Consider the following 23,101-nt stretch of genomic DNA (forward strand, 5'->3'; position numbering starts at 1 on the left):
CACACACACACACACACACACACACACACACACACACACACACACACCAGGGCATGTAATAGAAAGCATACTATTGATGAGGTCATCAAGAGAGACAATGTGAAGAAATAAAAGAGGACCCAGGACAGAGTCTTGGCATATACTGAGGGGATGACATGGATGATCATTCATCCAAAGAGTCTGAGAAGGAGAAGGAGTGGTCTTCTGATGGGGGGGGGGAGAGAGAGAGAGAGAGAGAGAGAGAGAGAGAAACATAATGAAAACTTATAGAGAAGAGGGAAGTCATGGGAGGTGGGGCAGGCAAGGATCTGACAAAAATATTATAGGGAATGGGATAAAGCTTACAAATATATGGGTTGTCATTAGAAAGGAGAAGGACCACCTCTTCAGCACAGACTGGAATAAATAAGGAAAGAATAGGGGATTATATCAATGGATTTGAGATGTAGAGTAGAGGAGAAGAGGGTGAATGGACTGTTTTCTGAGTAAAGTCTGATACAGGCCATATCCTTTGTGGAGATATTGAGGAGAGAGTGATGTGAGAGGTCTGAAGAGAAGAAAAGATTGGTAAGAGTGTTGTGGAGTGTGAGACAGGGAATCAATTAGGGAAGAGTAAAAAGATTGCTTTGTTGTGAATAGATTAAATAAATGCGTAGGAAACACAGTCAGCAAGATTCCATGACCTGTAGCAGTATTCAGGAACACAGTGAATAATAATAATAATAACAACAGATTTAAAAATTTTGACTTAGGCAAGGTAATGGGGAGTATGGAAAGGCGATTCTGCTGGAGGAGGTCAGCATTAGATTAATGTAAACGAAACAACCCCCAGGCATGCATGTAGTGCTGATTTGGAAGGAAAAAGAAGCCTATAATTTAATGGAAGAAAACACAAACTTAACTACTACAACTAACTATGAATGAATTAAATTCACCAAGAAAACAGAAAAGAATTTCAGAGTAGATAAGAAAAGAAGACTGAATAGTTTGCTGCATATAAGAAACATGTTTAAAGTACTCATTCTGAGTGAAAACTAGAAACTAGAACCAAATCTATTTTCTTTCAAGTGAGTTTTTTTAAATGGTTTCAATTGTGATTTCAGATAAGGCAGCAGTAAAAACCGATACTGTAAAAATAGATAAGTAAGGGAATAACATGCTTAAAGGCATCACAATAAAAAATCATTGTTAAGTGTATATGTAACTAAAATTATACAGTCTAAATCTAGGCCAAACTAATCTAGATACAAAAAACAGTATAGTATGAAAAATATTAATATTTAATTTTTACTATTTTTTCAGAGACAGATAAATCTAATAGAAAAATAAGTATGAAAGAAATCATGTATTTGAACAGTTGGTTGTAAAAAATAGATTCAGAAGATGTATCCTATGATATTTTTGGAAGGAAATAATAAAGAAGCATTCAAATTGGACAACTAGAAAATAAATTATAATGGCAAAGAAGACATTTTTAAAATCAAGGAGCCATTAAAGATTTTGTTAATCTGGATGGAACTTTAGAAGATAAAATAGCCCAACTCCATCATTTTGTAGATGAGTCAAAATTGAAAATAAAAAAGACTATTGAACTGATATTCAGACAGTTCTCAGATATATTTATCCAGACCTCCCCTTTTATTTGATCTCTTACTATCGCATCATTGGAAATCTTGAACTGGCTGTCCTGTAGACATCTCAAACTCAAGCTATTCAAAACAGAACTCATTATCTTCTCCCAAACTCTCTTCTATTTCTAACTTCTCTGTTCTATCAAGCATACCACAATCCTCCTAATCACTCTGACTCTTACACTAGGTTTCATCATGGACTCCTCACTTGCATGCAATTCACATTATTCTAGCTATTGCCAAGTTATGTCATTTCTACCTTCACAATATCTCTCAGATATATCTCCTTTTCTCCACATAAAGAGGCATTCCCCTGGTTCAGGCTATCATCACCTCATGCTTTGATTACTACTATACCCTTCTAAATTAATTAGTTTTCTAATACCTTCATTAGTTTATGAGCTTCTTGAAGACAGGGACAGTTTTTACATTTCTTTGCATTACAAGCACTTGAAGCAGTGCCTTGCATATAGTAGGAACTTAATAAATGTTTGTTGACTGACCAACACTAACCCTTGCCTGAAAATTTAGCATTATTATATCATATAATAGTGGAATAAAGGAGTACTTTGACTTTACCCTTGCATTTACTGGAAAAGTTTCCAGTGCTTTTCCACTACTAACTATACTTATTAAGTTCCTACTATATGCTTCCTGAATTTTGTTTTTGTTTTTTTGGGGGGGGAGGGGAATCATATTTATCCCAGAAAAGGAATTTGTTGAGTTCCTTCTTTCTTTATTTTTGAGAATTATTTGCATAGCACATATATTTGTCCTTTAAATTTCTATCTGAATCAGGATTTATTTTTTTTGGGGGGGGTAATTTATTTGTGACTTGCTTAATTCTTCTAAGATTGAAATGTTTAGCTTCTCTATTTATAATTTCATTACTTTGAGTAATTTTTATATTTATGGATATTCATTCATTGGATTTAAGTTCTCAGTTTTATGTCATGTAATTGATTGCATTCCAAAACTCAAATTTATTTATAATCTCATCAATATTGATGTGCCCTCCAGTGATACAAATTATAACCCATCTATGACTGCCTATCCTTCATGAATCTTGTCCATATTTTCCCATAGATTGCTCTAAGGTGTGCACCCACCATGCTAGATCCCTTCCTTGCTTTGTCCTGACATCACAAAGATACCAATACAGAATCCATCTGTTATTCCTTGTCACAAAAAAGTCATCCTATTTTTTAAATCATGTATTTCCTTTATAACATTTTCAAGCTCATTCTGCACTGAAGTTTCTCTTCATTTATAATGCATCCTACTCACTTCCACAAAGTGCTTCTACATTGCTCTCCAAGTAATATTCATTGACAGTTTTCCAAAACTATTGTATTTCATATTTTGAAGTATCAAAGAGTACTGATAGAATAATATATAAGATAATATAATAAATAATATATAAGAAAAGATAGGATAATAAATAATATATAATAAAAAAATGGATTTTTGTTTGTGGAGAAGCTGGGAGAGAATAAAAAAAAGAACTTTATAGTTTCCTGAAGGTAATGGAGCCTGCTTTACTCCTCCTATTTGAATCTGGTCCCATTTGTATTGCCTGTGCCAGACACCTACACACATGCACACATACACATTTACACACATAGAGAATCATTATAGATTGCCTATAAGTCTATACTATATACTAGACACTATATTAATCATAATATACAAAGAAAGGTGAGGAGAATCAATGAAAAGGTACAGCATTAAGAGAGGGAGAGTCTTATGTAAGGAGGAGCAAGAAGACCAGTGTCATTTTCTTTCTTTCTTTTTTTTTTTTTTTAAAGCAATCGAGGTTAAGTAACTTGCTCAAGGTTACACGGCCAGTTATTTCTGGGTGTGGTGCTGAGTATCTGAGCCCGGATTTGATCCAGGTTATCCCAACACTGGAGCCAGTGCTCTTACTCGCTGAGCCACCTGGCCGCCCCTAAGCAATTGGGGTTAAGTAACTTGCTCAAGGCTACATGGCCAGGTGTTTCTGGGTGGGTGCCAAGTGTCTGAGCCCGGGATTCGATCTCCAGGTCTTCTCAACACTGGAGCCGGTGCTGTTACTTGCTGTGCTACCTGGCCACCCCCCAGTGTCATTTTCTTACTAACTCTATCCTTCAAACACACAGCCTTACAGCAGCATTGTCTGTAGCATTTAAGGTCATGCATAAGAAGCAATATAAAATTCCCCAGGTCTAATTCAAAATCAGGATTACATATATAATGTTTTATGTCTTGGGCTGTATATACTTACTTGGTAAACTTTTGCTTACACCTCTTTGCCAGTGACATCTTATGATCCAAATGTGGTCCCCATGCCTAAACTAGGGATGTATAAATCACAGAAAGAGAATTATCATTATATGTCATTAATGAATCTTGATTTAAACTGGTACATAAAATCCTAGCAAAAAGATAATAGCAATATATTAAAAAATGACTATGATCAAGTTGAAATTATTTTAGAGACCAATTGATGCTTAAACATTAGGAAAATAATTAACATAACTAATATTAATGTCATAAATATAAAAAAAAATTCAATTTTATTCAGGAGATACAGAAAAATTCTTTGACAATTTAAATACTCATGCTGAAACTCTAAAAAGTATAAGCAAAGGAAACGTGTTTTAATATGATAAATTGTATATTTCTAAGCCAACATCTAGAATTATTTGCAAAAGTAAAACCTAGAAGTTTTCCCAAAAAATAGAGGAATAAAGAAATGATTCTCCATTTCCCTGTTGTTCTTTGATGTAATTCTGGAAATACCAAAGATAGTAATAAGGCAAGAGAATGAAATTAAAGTTTATGAGCATGGGCAAAAAAAAAAAGATGCAAATCTTTATTTGCTTGATAACATGATGGCTGTACCTAGGAAATCTCAGAAGATGAGCAAAGAAACTTATTGAGACAATAGCTTCAGAAACATATTAAGTTCCAACACAAACACATAAATTGCAAAACTATTTCTATATAGAAATAGCAAAGCCCAGAGTGAAAAATAGAAAAAGAAATGCATTTAAAATAATCCAAAAGGAATAAAATATCTTGAAGAAAATCTATGAAGATAATATTCAAGGATGATATAATATCTTGGAGAAAATCTGTGAATATATGCTCAAGGATGATCTAGATAACAATTACAAATCAGTTTAAAGAAATAAGGAATGACAAATATTGAAATGATTTTTCTCATAATTGGACCATGCTCATATAATAAAAGCTATGATTCTCTAAAATTAATTACTGCGTTGGTGCTATGCTAGTCAAACTGCCAAAAGAAAATTTCAGAAAGCTAGACAGAATAATTTTAAAAATCATTTGATGGAACAAAACTGCAAGGATGTTGGGGGAACTCATCTAAAAAAGTAGGAAGAAAGGGAAAACAGGACTTGTAAATTTCAAATTCTTTGATAAAGCAACAATTTAAAAAATTGGTACTGGTTTAAAAAAAGAGAAAAGTAGATCAGTGTAACAGAGTAGATAAGGAAGAATCAAAAAATACTTGAGTTAAATAACTCAGTATTTGATAAACCTGAGAACATAAATTATTGGTGTGTATCAGCAATGCCATATTCACAATGCCTATAGAGATTACAAATATGCTGATATAATTATCCATCACAAAATACGTCAGGTTTGCCATTTGGGGAAATAAACTAGAAAATTTATTAAGATACCAAAAGACTGAGTCCCAAAACCAGAAAGTGAAAGCCATCAGAGTAGTTATGACATTGGCACAGGTAGATAAAGTAGAAAGCACCCACATTTTCAAGCCCTCAAAACAGAACAGGCTACCTCAGGCAAAGGTCCTCCTCTCCCCACTCACAGCAACCACCCAGCGTCCTGGAAGAACGCTCCCAGCAGCTCTGGCCCCTGGCAGTGCTCAGCAGGAGTCCCAACTCAAAAAAAAAAAAAAGCAACTGCCGCCAACTGCCAACCACAGGACCGTTAGCTCGGCTTTTTTTTTTTTTCTTGCTCTGCTATGTCAGCACGTCCATGGGGCATGGGAGATCTTTAAATCCCATAACCCTTACATGGTGGAAAAGAATGACTGGGAAAATTGGAAAGCAGTTTGTTCAAAAATAGGTTCAGATCAATGTCTTATGCTATACAACATACCACTGTAAACTCAAAATGGATACAGGCACTGAAAATTTTTTAAAGTTTTATTGACTTGTGGCATTTCTACATTACAAACATTTTTGTATTACCCCCACTTGACAAAAGTTCTCTTGTAACAAAGTAAAACAATTAATCAAAACTAACAATACAGTAACCTTGTACAAAAGTTTATGCAACATTCTGCATTTATAGTACCCTTCCTCAACCTCTCCATTTTTAAAGTGTTGTTTTAATATAGAAATTTATTTTTTCTTTCTTCCTCTATACACCCTACATATACATATGCATATACACATATATCATAATTCATACAGCTTTTGAAAAGTTTTGTCTTTACAGTGTTCTTATTGTATAAATTGTTTGCTTAGTTATGCTCATTTTATTCTTCATTAGTTAATAAATATCTTAAAAATAATCCATTTTTATAATATTGATGTTTAGTATAACTTTTCTCCTGGTTCTAATTTCATTCTTTACCAGTTTACAGATTATAAAAGTCTTTAAAATGTTCATTTTTATAATGTTGATGTTATGGTATGATTATTCTTCTTTTATTCTGGCAAATAATGAATTATTTTTGCCAGTCTGATGAATGTGAAGTGGAACCTTAGAATGGCTTTAATTTGCATTTCCCTAATTGGTAGTAATTTGAAGCATTTTTTTTTCATATGGCTATAGATGGTCTTCCCATGAGAACTACCTGGCCATATACTTAGGTCATTTATCAACTGGGGGAATGGTTCTTATTCTTCTAAATTTAAACAAATTTCTTATATATCTTGGAAACAAGCTCTTTATCAGAGATACTTGCTTCAAAAATTTTCCCCCCAGTTAATTATTTTCCTTTAATCTTAGTTTTATTGGCTTTGTTTATGCAAAAACTTTCAAACAATTTTTATAATTAAAATTGACCATTTTATCTTCTGTGATTCTTGCTACCCCTTATACATTACTGAATGCATATTAGAGGACCCACTATGAAAAAAATCTAGAAAACAACTAGATCAGGTCTATTTCACAATTATGGCTAGGAGAGCTCTTAACCAACACAAAGGATAGAGTCTATTACAAAAGATAAAACAGATAAAGTTGACTGCATGAGCATGAGAAGTTTTTGCATGAACAAAATCAATGCAAGCTAACATAAGAAGGGAAATGTTTTATTGAAAAATAACTTGTTGACTATCTCTTGAGGGTGGAGCCAAGATGGCTGAGTAGAAGCACAACCTTCCCGTGGCTCCGGCTTCCACCTTTCCCAATCCATCTAAAAAGGGGACTCTAAACAAACTTTGGAGCTGCAGAACCCACAAAATGACATAGAGAAGCTAACCTCCAGCTGAGGACAGCCCGGCAGGCTGGCAGGAATATGCCAGCACAGCACTCTGGGAGCCGAGGCTTTAGCCCCAGGGTGGGCCTGACCAGCCCCCTGCCAGAGGGACTCCAGATCAGCAGCAGCTGTGGCCGTTTCCAGATTTATCAACACATAGATGTGAAGGACAAGGTGAGAGGCCAGTGTAGTCTGGGCTTTGGGACCCAGTAAGTGGGAGTGCGTGGCTTTTACCCCTGGGGCGAGAAACCGCTGAGACACCAGCACAGCCAGCCAGCACCACGTGGTGGCTTCAGCTCCTGGTCTATAGAGTGTAGGGGAACCAAGCACCAGTCTGAGGGGTAATCGCTCTTGCTTTAACCTGCTTGGATCTGGATTGCAGTCTAGGGTGGAGGTCCTGGGGTGAGTGTCCAGCTTGCCAGAGCGTGTGGAGACCTCAGAGAGGGCACCCATCTAATACCTCTGGCAACTGAGAAAACCCCAGCGTTTGGGACGAAAACTCCCCTGTCTGGTGGCAGAGTCCTACTGTGGCAAAAAGCCCAAAAGTCAAGTAATTGAGTGGAAAAATGAGCAGGCAAAGGAAGCAAAGCAGACAGAAGATTCCAATGTTATACTCCTACTTTGGGGACAAGAAGGAACAAAGCATGGAACAGGAGGAAAACAGTGAAGTCAGAACTCCTGCACCAAAAGCTTCAAAGGAAAATACAAGCTGGTTACAGGCCATAGAGGACCTTAAGAAGCAGATAAGAGAAGTGGAAGAAAAATTGGGAAGAGAAATGAGAACAATGCAAGAAAATTGTGAAATGAGAGTCAACAGCCTGACTGAAGAAAATAATACCTTAAAAAACAGACTGACTCAAATGGCAAAGGAGGCTCAAAAAGGCAATGAGGAGAAGAAAGCCTTAAAAAGTTGAATTTGCCAGATGTAAAAAGAATCTCAAAAGCTCACTGAGGAGAATCATTGCTTCAGAATTAGATTGGAGCAAATGGAAGCTAATGACTTTATGAGAAATCAAGATACTGTTAAACAGATCCAAACAAATGAAAGAATAAAAGGCAATGTGAAATATCTCATGGGAAAAACCACTGACCTGGAAAATAGATCCAGGAGAGATAACTTAAAAATTATTGGACTACCTGAAAGCCATGACCAAAGTAAGAACCTAGAAAGCATCCTCCAGGAAGTTCTCAAAGTAAACTGCCCTGATGTTTTAGTACCAGAGGGCAAAATAGAGGTTGAAAGAATCCACTGATCACCTCCTGAAAAAGATCCCAAAAGAAAACTCCTAGAAATATTATAGCCAGGTTCCGGAATTCCCAGATTAAGGAGAGAATATTACAAGCAGCCAGGAAGAAACAATTTGAATATTGTGGAAACACAATCAGAATAACCCAGGATCTGGCAGCTTCTACCCTGAGGGATCGAAGGGCTTGGAATGTGATATTCCAGAGGTCAAGGGAGCTGGGACTAAAACCAAGAGTCACCTACCCAGCAAAACTGAGTATCATGTTTCAGGGGAAAATTTGGTCATTCAGTGGAATAGAGGACTTTCAAGCATTCTTGCTGAAAAAACCACAGTTGAATAGAAAATTTGACATTCAGATACAAGAAGCAAGAGAAGCATGAGAAGGTAAACAGGGAAAAGAAATCATAAGGAACTTATCAAAGTTGAACTATTAACATTCCTACATGGAAAAAAATAATTGTATTTTATGAAACTTTTCTCAGTAGTTGAAGTGATTAGAAATATATATATATATATGTCTATATATGAGGGTATATGGGCATATGAATACATATGTGAATGTGTGTATATATGTTTACAGGTATACATAGATAGAGGTCACAGGACCAACTTAACAGGAAGGGATGATACTTAAAAGGTGAAATTAAGAGGTGAGAGGAATATAATGAGAGGAGATGGGGAGAGACAGATTGGGGCAAACTATCATACAGAAGAGGCAAGGGAAAATGGTTACAATGGAGGGGAAGAATAGGAAGGCAAAAGGGAATGGGTCAACCTTATTCCTATTGAATCTGGCTTGAGGAGGGAGTGAAATACACACTAAATAGGGGATCTCACCCTCCAGGATAATAGGGGGGGGAAGGGAATGAGAGGGGGGATGATGAAAGGGAGGGCAGGCTGGGGGGGAGGGAAGTTGGAAGCACCCACTTTTGAAAAGGGACAGGATCAAAGTAGAGAATAGAATAAGTGGGAAGTGGGATAGGAGGGAGGGAAATATATTCAGTCTTTTACAATATATCTACTACATTATTGTTTTGCATTAGCCGCACATGTACAACCTATACTGAACTGCTTGTCTTCCCAGTGGGGGTGGGTGGCAGGGGGGGAAGGGAATGAATCTGGAATTGAAAGTTTTAAAATCAAATATTCAAATATATATATATATATGTGTATGTGTATATATATATATATATATATATATATATATACACTATTACTAATACCATCTTACATGTAATTAAGAAATAAGATATAGAGGCACTGAGGCATAGAGATCCACTGGAAAAGTCGAAACGGGTATGGGAGAAAATATGGGAGGGAGCAGATTGGAGGTGGGGATATCCTGTGGGACTGCTGTTTTGGGGGGATGGGTGGGGGGAAAACGGGGAGAAAATTTGTAACTCAAAATCTGCCGGAAATGAGTGATGTAAATCAGAAGTTAATAAAGAATTTAAAAAATTTAAAAAAAAGGAAAAAGAACTTGTTTCCTCAAATATCTCTAATAAGAATCTGATATCTAAGATATATAGGAACTACCAGAAATATATGACTAAGAGCTATTCAGTCAGTCAGTCAATAAGTGTTTATTAAACATTTACTTTGTGTCTGGTGCTGTGGTAGTCTTCCCTAATGTGTAAGGTAAAAGAATATGAAAAGACAATTCTTAATAGAAGGGATATATACAATGATATTAATAATAATGTTATTAACAATATTGATAATCATGTTATCAATATAATAATGTAAACAACAATATTAAAGATTGACTTGTCACTAATAAGATACACAAATCAAAACAGTGAAGCTTCACCTCATACTCATAAAATTGTCAAAAATGACAGATGTCAGTAGTTCCTATTAGAGGGGTTGTGGAAAGATAAACACACTAATACAGATTCATGTAGATTGATTTGTGAATTGGTCCTCCAACTGTTCTGAAAACATGGGATTATATTAAGAAAATTACTAACATATCCATAATCTTTTACCCAGAAATCTCACTGTTAGCCATATATCCCAAGTCGGTCACAGATAAAAAGATTCCATACATATCAAAATTTTCACAGAAGTCAACAAGATGAAAGTGCAATAAAGTATCTTAGATTCCTCTTCGCATCATTATTTTTCTACACAGTCCCCTTGGCCACAACAGGAAATAGAATCCTGGAACTACCATCCACTATCATCTTTCATTAAGAGGACAGCCCCAAACATATTTGTGCTTGAAATGGCTGTAGGCTCCATGTGAGTAACAGCAATCATCTTATCCCCTATAGTTCTAGCCCTGAGCTCTACCTGACCTAGCCTATCCACAAGGTTCACTGTAAACTTCTGCTTCTTCTGAAGCCCCAATGAGGAAATATGCTATAGTTCTGTCCCCAGACAGTTTTGTCGTTCCACAAGTTCTCAAATAAGCAGCTGTAATCTCGCATCATTTCCTCACCCTGAATTCTGGACCACCCTCACTGATCTTTCCAAAGGCCAGCGGGAGGAGGAGCTGGCTCTGTTTTAAGGACTGGTAATCCTGGCACACACTAACTCATGTGCATTCCAGCTGAATCACTCACCAAGTTCCAGGTCCATTTGCACACAGCCCCATTCCTGGGTGCTCTCTTTTCCAGTGCAGAGATTGCTGGGGGCTCATAACTATTCCAACCAAATATAGCATTTGTAAGGACTTGTCATCAGTGATCCCAGATGCTATATTTGTCCATGAAGTTTTGCCATGCATCTTCTTTAACCAGTAACACAGGCAGGCTATGCCTGTCTTCATCTCTTATTGTCTCTGTGACCCCACAACTTAAGACTCAATCATTCAGTCTGAACACAAAAGTTGCTACAGGGGTCAAGAACAAGAATCTTTATATATATCCTCAAAATACCCAGGGTTCTATGCCTAATCATCTTTCATAAGCATACTAACTGATACAACAAATAAAATTCTTGCAATTTTCCCCAAATTATATTAATTAATCAATCACATTCTTGGTATCAATTCAATAACTCAAAGAAAAACTCTCAAACTTTATTTTTAAGTCACTGCATCACAAATACATAAAGGCTGCCTTCTACCAATGATTAGTTTCATGAGAAAAACTTCATGGTCTCTGATAGTCCATGGGATAATTCTTAACTAGAGGTAGCTCTGAACTCTCTTTGGCTTGGCACACAGGGTCACCAGCAATTTGATACAGTGAAATGAGTGATAAATTTCAAGTCAGTGGGTCTGGGTCCAAATCCTATATCTGCTACTTTACTCTGTGAGTGTGTGTGTGTGTGTGTGTGTGTTTTACTTGAGAAAATCATTTTAATTAGATGGGTTTCAAATTCCTCATCTGTAAAATGAAGGAGTTCTACCAGATGATTGACTTCTCAGCTCCCTTCTAGAACTAAATTTATATTTTTTTCTATTAATGAACTCCATTATCCATATTGATCTTTTTAGAGAGTCCTCCATATTCTTTTTCCTTGGAAATATTTCTATTTGTATCTTTGAAATTTCATTCTTCTCATCTGTATTAGGCTAATTTCCCACATAGAGTTTTAAGCCATGGAATAATTTTTATTCTTTCAGCCCTTTTAAAACTATTCTCTCAAAATCTAGGGTAAGTATCAAGCTTGGCCCAGATTTCATCTCAACTACCATGAATTATGGTAGAGTAATCTTCTCAAAGTTCCCTCATTCCAATTAAGAAAGCAATTCCTTCTTGTTTGTCAGAATCAACTTTTAAAAAATAATTTATTTATTTTTAGCTTTCAATATTCACTTCTATAAGATTATGAGTTCTAAATTTTCTTCTCTTCCCTCCCTCCCCAAGATGGTGTGTAATCTGATATGGGCTCTACCTGTACATTTGTATTAAACATATTTTCACATTAGTCATGTTGTAAAGAAGAATTAGAACCAATGGGAGAAACCACAAGAAAGAAGAAACAACAAAAAAGAAAGAGCAAATAGTATGCTTTGATCTGTATTCAGATTCCATAGTTCTTTTTCTGGATGTGGATAGCATTTTCCATAGTGAGTCTTTTGGAGTTGCCTTAGATCTTTGCATTGCTTCGAAGAGCTAAGTCTATCAAAGTTAGTCATTGTACAATGTTGCTGTTGCTGTGTACAATGTTCTCCTGGCTCTTCTTGCTTCACTCAGTATCAGTCCATGTAAGTCTTTCCAAGTTTTTCTGAAGTCCACCTGCTTTCTTATGGAATGATAGTATTCCATTGCATTCATATACCACAACTCATTCCCCAGTTAATGGGCATCCCCTCAACTTCCAAGGAAATTAGCCTAATACAGATGAGAAGAATGAAATTTCAAAGATACAAATAGAAATACTTCCAAGAAAAAAGAATATGGAGGACTCTCTAAAAGATCAATACAGGTGATGAAAGAGATCATTAATAGAAAAAAATATAAATTTAGTTCTAGAAGGGGGCTGAGAAGTCAATCATCTGGTACAACTCCTCTTAATAGGAGTTCTCTGAGTCTTCCATATTTTGAAGAATGAAATTATCATTAAAACAAAGGAACAATTTTTTAGCCTCTCTGCTTTTATTAGGGAGAGCTCTAACAAATGTCTATATATTTGAGGTCTCCCACCCCATTATCATCTGTCTATGTCAAACTTGTATTGTTTTCCAAACTTCTTTTTAATTTCCAATTTTTCTCCACATAGTTCAAACTTTTATTACCTCTTACCTGGAATATTACAATATTCTTCTAATTGGTCTCCCTGCCTCAAATTTCTCCCCATTCCATTCCATCTACTGTATAACTGCCAAAATTTCTTTCCTAAAACACAGGTCTGACCATGCCAAATCTCCTCTTTATTACCTCTAGAATCAAATACAAACTCTCTTATTTTCATTTAAACTTCTTTACAGCCTGGTCCCTTCCTATTTTTGTGTGTGTGTTTGTAGCAGCAAGCACCCCAAGCACGTCCTCAGGGTTTGCAGCTACCACAGGTTCTTGGATCTGCTTTGATAAAGGAAAGCAACTCAAAATGGGTTAACAAGCTTACTTTAATCAGTCAGACATATATCGTTTACCTTGTTCAGGGGAAAAAGGTCAGCACCCTGAACCTCAAAGTATACAGGCATAATTATCAAGACAGAAACATCAAGTAGACATATTTCCAAACTGTCCAACCATTACATCCATACCCAGTCAACATCTGGGTTTCCACATTCTGGGTTTTTCAAAGCCGGGGGACTCTCAACAACGGCTTCCCAGAATTCAGATCAAATCACAGAACACTTCTCAAAGTGAGTCCCAAAACAAAGCTACACATCAGGGCTTATATAGCCTTCTCCTGGCTCAGAGAATGTAACAACCTTATTGACTCACTGGCCAATCAAGAAGTATCTACTGAAAAACAAGCCTCCCACCCCAGGCTTCAGGTGCACTTTAGCCTAGGGGCAGGGAAGATCTTCCAAATCTGCATTCGCAGTACAGTGTTTTAATGCACCATCCTGTTCACATACTCTGTGGTCCAGCCATATTGACTTTTTTTGTTGTACTTCACACATAATATTCCATTTCTCATCCCCATGTCCTTAAACAGATTGTCCCCCATGCCTGGAATGCTCTCCCTCCTTACTCTTAGAATCTTTGGTTTCCTTTAAGACTTAGCTGAAGCATTGCCTATTCCTGGGAGCCTTTCCCAATATTCACATTTGCTAGTGTCTTCCTTGTATTCTGTAGTTATCTTATATATACTGGCTAAAATATGTTGTTTTTCCCAGTACAATATAAGCTTCTTGAGGGCAGGGGCTGATTTTCATTTTTCTTTGTAACGCCAGCACGTAGTACAGTGCCTGGCACATCGTAAGAGCTTATAAGATAAGCACTTGTATATTGACAGGTTGGTTAGCAGTATCCTCCCACAATAATTATGTTCCTATTAACTCAAATGTTCTCCATCATGCTTCTGCTCTTCCTTCCTCAATTTCATCATTCAAGTTTATCTTCTTAATACATGATGCTACTCCTAAGAAACAGCCATGCAGAGCAATATTCCAGTAACAAATACCATCTCAACAAATCTCAGTAATATGTGTAGGACTGAATTTGTGCACAGGTCTTAACACTTCTATACCTTAATAGACCATCAACATAAGTTGCTATGGCTTAAAAAAAATCATGGCAATCAGTGATTAGTGATGAAGTTTGAACTTATCTAGGCTAAGGGGTCTTACACAGGTTCTAGTCCTTGAACAACAGATTCAATTAGGACTCTATTCAAACCTCTCTCTCTCTCTCTCTCTCTCTCTCTCTCTCTCTCTCTCTCTCTCTCTGGATCTACAAGAACTTTTACTGCATATATAGCCTTTATAGACTGATAATGAAGGTTTTCTTTTGTGCCACATGAGGAAATAGAAAGGGTCTTTGGAGAAAGGCATCCTCACTTAGAGTAGGAAAAATGATAGACTTTCAGGGTGAAAGGGATTTGGCTAACATCATGTGAGATGTGCTTTCCAGAGTTCTGATCAGGATAATCTTAGTCTAAAGCAGCTATCAAATATCCAGGAAGAAAAGATATAGCAGTTTTATAATCAGCAAAAAAGAAACGGGTTTTTTTTGTTAGGTATCTAATTTGTGTAATCATCTGTTTTGAGCTGAATGGATTCTTTAACTTCAAAACCCAAACCAAGCAACAACAATCTTCTTTATTGCAACATGAGTGAGTGAGGAGAGGAAGGAAATCTATCAGTCTTATTACCCAAGTACGGCATTAATGTGTAAATATCTTTAGGGGGCAGGATCTGAATCATACCAATTTCTATTTAAAGATGTTGCTGTCTAACCACCACAATTCACGTATGGCATCTCAAAACATGTGAACACTTGTTTGTCTGAAAATAGAATGGTTCCATTTGTCTTTTAGTCTCCTTGTCTCCCCACCAAAGGTTCCATTAATTCAGTCAGACAGTAGTTGTGGCAAGTGAGACACAGAAGGATAGTTTTGTTCTCCGCAACCCCATCCCCCCATGTTGTGGCTCTAGGGCTTATGGGAAATTTTAATTACTAGAGGTAAATGAAAGATTAGTTCTTATGAACTATAAGTAGGTGTCAGGCAGTAGCCTCCCCACAAAAACAAACATAAAAACAAAACATGAAAACAAAAACACACAATTTACTGTGGTGTCATGGAAAGAATCCTTTACCTCGAGTTAAAGGGGCCAGGTCCTAGTCTAGTACATGTCATTTGCTAGCTCTATGACACTTGGCTGAGAGACATTCTTATACAGTGGATAGAAGGTTGACCCTAAAGTCAGGAAAATCTGAGTTTGAGTCTTGCCTTCGATACATACTGTGTGACCCTGGGCAACTCTCAACCTCTCAGAGTTCCAGATAACATTCTAAGACTCTAATTTGGAGTCAATATGCCCACCTGCATTAGGAGGAGTTTCCTCATACAGTAGATCCAAGTACCAAGGAAAGCACAGGATAGTTTTCTATCCTACATTCCTATCCCCATGACAGTGGAAAGCTATGTGGCACAGTGGATAGAATGTCGGACCTGAAGTCAGGAAGTCATCTTCGTAGTTTAAAATCTTCCCTCAGACATTTACTAAGCCTGGACAAGTCACTTACGTCTGCTTGCCTCAGTTTCCTCATCTGTAAGATGAACTAGAAGAGGAAGTGGTAAACCACTCCAGTATCTTTATCAAGAAAACTGAAATGGGGTCACAAAGAGGCAGGAGTGACTGAACAAAAACAGCTGAACAACAATAAAAATGACAATGGACAAGTCTGAGCGTTACTTTTCTCATCTCTATAATGAGAATAATAATTCTTCTCTGGTAATCCTCCCAGTAAGGATTGTTAAGGATTAAATGAGATGATGCATGTAGTATCATCCCTGCATGCTTTTTATTGGGGCAGAATTATGTGGAGTCCATTTGAGAAGCCATTATTGACAATTACTCTGACATGGTACATGTCTATCATTCATCCCTACCATGCTATTTTGAGGCAAAATTAAAACCTACATTTCTACCATGGCATATGCAGCCAATGTGTCAACTATTTTTCAAATGGGATTTGAGATGATTTTAATGATCAATTTCTGTATCAATAACCCTTCCACCACACAATCAACTGAATTAGGTTGTTTGGAGAGTTAAAATAACAACAGCAACTTGATTTGATTGCTTTTTTTTCAGTTATAGATTTGGCCATTTACCTTGTCAATCAGTGTATAAATATGTTTGATAGACAATTTCCTGAGATACATGCTTAATTTTTTGAGAGAGTATAGGTTCATAGGATTAGAATTGGAAGAGATCTTAAAAAGGATTCATACATATCAAAATAAATTAAAATTAAAAAGAGTCTCTGTCTTCACCAGCAATAGAAGTTGTAATGTTATTTTAAGAAACTCCTAAGTCCAGATTACTCAATACCAATGCAGATCTGGGCCTCAAAATAATTTTCTCAGCTTTCTCATTTAAAGTAACAATAACTGACCTTTGCATAACACTTTACAAATTTCAAAATACCTTATATACCCTTGTTATTTGAATTTCACAACAACTGTGAGATAAGTACCACAGGTGTTGGAAGTTAACTACCATTTATATAGTGCTTTAAGATTTACAAAATTCTTTAATTTAGTTTATTTTAATCAAAGCTTTAATTGCTTACAATTCATTTTTTTTCATTCAGTGAACACATGCTATAAAACAGAGGCTATGCTAAGCTTGGGGATACAAAAAGAGGCAAAAGACAGTGCCTGGCTTCAAGGAGCTCGCAATCTAATGGGGGAGACAAGCATGCTATATATGGAATAAATAGGAAATAATTAAGAAAGGAAAGGCACTAGGATTAGAAGGGATTCAGAAAGACTTCCTGTAAAAAATGGGATTTTATTTGGGATTTTTAAAAAGTCAGGGAAACTATTAGGCAGAGAGATGAGGAAGGAGAGCATCCCAGACCTGGAGAACAGCCAGAGAAAATGCCTAGAGTCAGGAGATGGACATCTTAGTCATGAGACAGCCAGGGGGCCAATGTCACTAAAGAGTCTGCAGTGGGGAGAAGAGTGTAAGAAAACTGGAAGGGAATGAGGGACTAGGTTATGAAGGACTTTGAAGGCAAAACAAGAATTTTATTTTCAACCTTGGAGGGAATATTAAACTACACAAAGACTCTTAAAACACTCTATATATTAACTCATCCCAGGTAACTAAACAAATGATTATACTTTTGCATTGGAAGGGGAAGTCTCCACACTGGAGAGTTCTCATACTCATGAAATCACAAATTCAAACTGCTGTTGACAATCCTTCATTGCCCCTCCCTGTGGTCCCCCCCCCCCCCCCCCCCCTTCCAAGGATAATTCCAGTAAAAAGTAAGCTTCTTGAGGGACTTTTCATTTTTGTCCATTTATCTCTAGTTCCTGGAACCCTATTTAACACCTATTAGTTGCTTTAAAAAATACTTGTTGATGTGATGGCATACTACTGTGCTACAAGAAATGATAAGCTTAATGATTTTAGAAAAACATGGAAGGACTTGCACAAAATAATGAAGAGTGAAATGAGCAGAACCAAAAGAACATTGTATATGGTAAGGACAGCTATGGGTGAATAAGTCATTTTGAATATTATAAATAACCAATTGAACTATGAAGGACATGTCAAGAAAGATGCTATCTGCATCCAGAGAAAGAACTGATAAATAGAAGTATGTATAGAATAATTTTATATCTACATATCTATCTCTGTGTGTATATAGACATGTACATATACATTTTATACATATATGTACATATATACATAATATACCTATTTGGGTCTAATGGTAGCCATTTGAGGGGAGGAAGAAGAAAAAATGAAATTTACAGGATAAGTTTGTTGTATATTTGAAAGGAATAGCAAGTTGAACACAGCAGATTTTCAGTTTCACATGTGGTCATCTTTTTATTGTACAGTGTTATGGGGATGATTGTTTTATTCTATAAATAAAAAATACAATTTTATTTTAAAATATTTATTGAATTGTAAAAGAAAGTAGAAAAAAGAAAGGGAAAATAAATAATTAGCTTGGGCTTTGTCATTTTCTCTCCCAGATAGCCTGACTGCAAAAAGAAGTCATCAATTTCTCATAGTTGAACATGGATATTCAATCTCTGGCAATGTGTGAAGTAAGGTTACCATTGTTCAGCATGTACTCTATTTAAGTTCAGCTCCCCTTCAGAATGGAAACTGAGAAACCCCTTCTAGAGCCCACACGTGTAAGAAATGTAGAAGGAAAATATGTCTTTCAACTCAGACTTGTTTAGTGACCTTGGCCCCAAATTTTTGTTGTCAGTGCTGGAAGTGAGCATAAGAAAAGGGCTGAGTGGCTGTTTAATATGCCTTTTAGGTGACACATCTGATTGACCCATATCACAGTCTCCAAAGCACCAGAAAGAGTGCCAGTAATCAGCGCTAATGAATATACATGCCTACCTGATTTATATACTGTGCTCTAGCTGGTACTCTTGCCTTTGCTTTACATTCATTAACATTCCCATCAGGAAATAAAAAGCTTAACATGATCCCAAATAAAGCTAAACAGAACCAACCACAAATGCCCAGGCACCCATGCTGCAAGGACAATTTCCTGGAAAAAAAATACATTAAAAAATGAAGGAATCAACATTTACTCACTTCTAGCCATTTAATTTTAGCTAAGTGATAAAACATATGTCTCTATATATTAATGATACATATGATAAACTATATGCTTATATATACATGCATGAGACTATAGACATAATAGAGAGCTATGTATACACATACATATAAAGAGATATACAAGTTATTGATAAGCTAAAGTGAAATGATATGTACATATATTATTATATATGTATATGTATGTATGAGATGATTTTGTTCAGAAATTGATATTATAGTTTTGTGGCACAAAATAAATCCTAAATAAGGACTTTTAGTTATACAATATTCTCTCTATGTTGTGGAGCCAAAAAAAGGTGTTTTTAAAAGATATTTAGTGTCCCTCATACTTTATACATATTCTATACAAATGAAAACTCTGATCTTGGACATCTTTCCCTTTTTCTAAGGTATTTGGATTTCTAAATCTCATAAAAATGCAGTTTTGACATGAGGGATTTTATGGAGCATGTATGTGGTTAAATTTGGTCTTATATTTCCATAAATAAAATAGGCTTGTAATACCAACCTGAATTAGACATCATATGCAAACATCTTTTGCTAGATCATTCACTAAAAATACAAATTCAAGGGGATGTCAATTTTAGCAAATGTAATTACTCTTTAAGGGAAAGCTATTCTGAGATAACTTTTTCATCTGATATCCACTATCAGATTTAATTTTGCTTTTATTGAATACATATGTAACAGCTGGAATTGTTCTTGATTTCAGTACTGAGTGAGTAGGTGAAGAGTGAATAGCCATAGAATGCTGTCTGCCTTGTTGCATTGCCTATGGAATGTCAGAGGGTAATGCTAGAGAACCCATTGTTTTTAGTGAGTCTTTTGTTCCTCATAAGCAAAATGCTGAGCTAGTAGGAAAGGAAATCTGTCACTGAATTAAAGAATGGTAGAGCTGAAAAGGTGAGGGACATTTTAGGGGCAGGCCAATCTGCCTACATAGTCTGATTTAAGGGATTCCTCAAAGGGTCTCCTCTGTTACTGTGCCAAACGTACCTCCCGTAATAGTTTGAAATTGTAGTACTAATAATGATTGTTATTATTATAATAATCTTATTAGAGATTTGATCCCATGAGTTAAGATGATTCCTGGAAGGAGTCCTATTTTAACATTTAACTAACCCCTTAAATAACAACACATCAAGTTATTACTCATTAGCACCTTAGTTGAATTGCTTTCTCAGATTGCTTTTTTTAAAGTGAGTGAGGTAAAAAAAAGAATGAGATATAGGACAGGTAAATTTTGATTAGGAAGAAAGCAAAAGAAAAAGTTTTAAAGCTTGGAAGTACAGGACCTGACCCAAAGGGGACAATATAGTAGGAACCCTGACCAGTAGAAAGTCACTGCAACCTTTAAGCTTTAATTGCAATCTTAAATACTAAACTGGAAAGGACACCTACATGTTTGTGCTGGGAGAAGTACTAACACAATGAGAGAAATGGAAGGGTGCTTCCCTAAGGTCAGGGCTAATTTAATGATCAGAAATTATGCCTTCCCATCCTTTCCTTCCAGGTCACAATGCAAATGAACTATTCAAAGCAAATTTATGTCTACCTCAAGAATGAAATTGATCTCCATTCTGGTGTAGTGGAAAGTAAACTTGAGGCCCAAAAGACCTGGTTTGAGATCCTGGATTCAGATTTATTAAGTGTGTGACCAAGAGTGAGTTACTTAGCCTCTTTGATTTTCAATTTTCTCACCTGCAACATAAAGTAATATCTATAGTACTTATCTCACTGGGTTGAAGCAGGATTCAAATGAGAAGATCTACGAAGTATTTTACGAAATTTAAAACACAAATGTCAGATATTTATGTTGTCAGATACATAATAACAAGTTGTCCATCTACCTTAGATGCATAATGATAGTCGTTAGGTGAGTGAGGACATTGTAGAGGAAGGAAAAGGACTTGAGACTTAAAGTGACCAGGATCCAACATTTCCCCCCTCCCCAATCCAGGACTACTCTTTGGAACTCTGGAAATGAAGTAGTTCTTGAGTAGCCTGAAAAATCCTCTCATCGGTTCATGGTAATATCTGAGGTCTCTACCAAGTCAAAGATGGTATGAGACACTGGAGAACTTCAGACTTTCTGACAAGTATTATAGTTTTTAAGTTGAGAGTTATATAGTGGGTATTAGCAGTGATTCATTGCAAGTAAAGAATTACATATGAAAAGCAGCATAAAGAATGTCATCAGAAAAATCAAGGACCAGATGTGAAATGGATCAGTCATACTGCAAGAGTTAAATGCAGTGAAGGAATGAATACCTTGTGTTCTCCTGGTATCCACACAACAGCCAGAGATCCAGAGGAATGCAATGGGTGCATCCCTTGTGGAAGATTAACAAAAGGATATAAAATGCACCTAGAATGGACATGTTTGGGTGAGTTGTCACCTATATCGATGAAGAAGCAATCATTGAGATCATAGATCCACCATATTAGCAAAGCAGTAAAAAGGTCCTATTATTCAGCTAGGATTCACTATGGTGAAGTTGGTTTGTTGCAAGGAGCCAGAATTTCTCTGTGGCAAAAGCTGTGTGTGTTATGGTCTAAAAGAACTCTCCTTCATTACTCCAGTTATCAGAATCTCCCTTTTCTACTAGAGATTTGCATATTTCCAGTTCAATCTGCCATCAATGAAGAGGGAAGAACAAAGCCATTATGCTTTATTAATTAATTAATTGATGATAATTAAATTATTAAATGAAATTTTGAAGAGGTCAAGGAGAAAGCAAGAAGGAAGGTTAACTTTTATGTTTTATTATGGGTATTCAATTACTATGAATCCAAGAAGAGCGGTTTTATAACCTCCCTAAATAGTTTGTTCTAGTGTTTAACAACCCTAACTACTAGAATATTCTTTTTTATACTTTCCTGAGGCAATTTTATTCCAGTTTCTTTGCTGCTATCTTCAGACAGGATGGAGAACATCTGGTCAGCATGCTCTATATATTAACCCTTCAAAGTTTTGAAGACAACTAGTTATTAAGGCATCCCTCAGCATTCTCTTCCCTCAGTTCTTTAACTTTTATCATAAAGCTGATTTAAAAACCCTTTAATTTTCTCCCCCCCTCACAGCATTATCCAATTTCTAACCATCTTTCTAAATATATAGAGATCAGCAACGTATGAAAGTTTCTATGAAAGACCAGACCAATACCAAATAAAATGTTACATAGATCTGGAAAGACTTACTCACCCTCAGCTCAACTTGTCAAAGAGGGAAAAGCATTTCCAGAGAAAACAGTCTAGCAAAATCCACACTGCTGAAACTTAAGTGAAGAGTTAGCAATCATTCCATCGGATCATAGAAAAAGCACTGAAAAGATGTCTTACAGATTATCCTGTCCAGACTTTTTATTTTATGGATGAGGAAACTAAAGCTTAGAGGGATAAAATTGCTTGTCCAAGGTCACACAGGTAGCAAGTCACAGAGTTATGTTTTGAACCCAAGATCTCTGATACTTTATCCAATGTTCTCACTATTACTTATACTTAAATCAGTGCATCCATGAATTTATTGACATAGGCATGCACCAAAAGGTGTAGACCACAACTCAAGTGATACTCCTTCTGGACTTTTATTTTTTTAAATTATGCCCCAGGAACCTCTTCACCCTGGAAACCCACTCTGGCCTCACTCTACACATCGGTAGTGCCCTCTTCCACTAAAGTCCTTCCCTTTGATTGGTTGATCCCCACTCCACCCCCAGAACCTCCATTTCAAGGAAGATGTTCAGGCCACCTGTGCTTTCATTCCTCTCCAGACTCTACACCCCCTTTCTAGCTTCCTTTTATCTAGTGTCTTCCCCCATTAGAATATAATTCCTCAAGAGCAGGGACTGTCTTTTTGCTTGTATTTGCATTCCCAGGATTTAACACAATGACTACCACATAATAAGCATTTGCTAAATTATTGTTGACTTGACTTGAATTCTTATATTTGTTCTCCAACAAATTTTCCACAGATTATCCACCTAAACTATGGAAGATTTTATAAAATCATAGATTGAGATCTAGGAGAGACTTTACAAATTACCTAATCTGGGAAAACAAGGTGGTGCAGTGAATA

At 36.2% G+C, this 23,101-nt stretch overlaps 1 long non-coding RNA gene across 5 annotated transcripts in view; it reads right to left on the minus strand.

Moving 5' to 3' along the window:
• The window catches only part of LOC138141790 (uncharacterized), a 147,917-nt gene that overhangs the window by 2,538 nt on the left and 122,278 nt on the right, over positions 1-23,101 (minus strand). For all 5 annotated transcript variants that reach the window (XR_011163267.1, XR_011163265.1, XR_011163266.1 and 2 more), the window contains one exon: positions 3,895-3,964. This is a non-coding gene — a long non-coding RNA (uncharacterized lncRNA). The remainder of the gene's footprint in view (positions 1-3,894; positions 3,965-23,101) is intronic.

The sequence above is a fragment of the Petaurus breviceps genome, unplaced genomic scaffold (genome assembly GCF_028583685.1).
Source record: "Petaurus breviceps papuanus isolate PSGF00001 unplaced genomic scaffold, PetGlider_PUasm1.0 90491, whole genome shotgun sequence".
Classification (NCBI taxonomy): domain Eukaryota; kingdom Metazoa; phylum Chordata; class Mammalia; order Diprotodontia; family Petauridae; genus Petaurus; species Petaurus breviceps.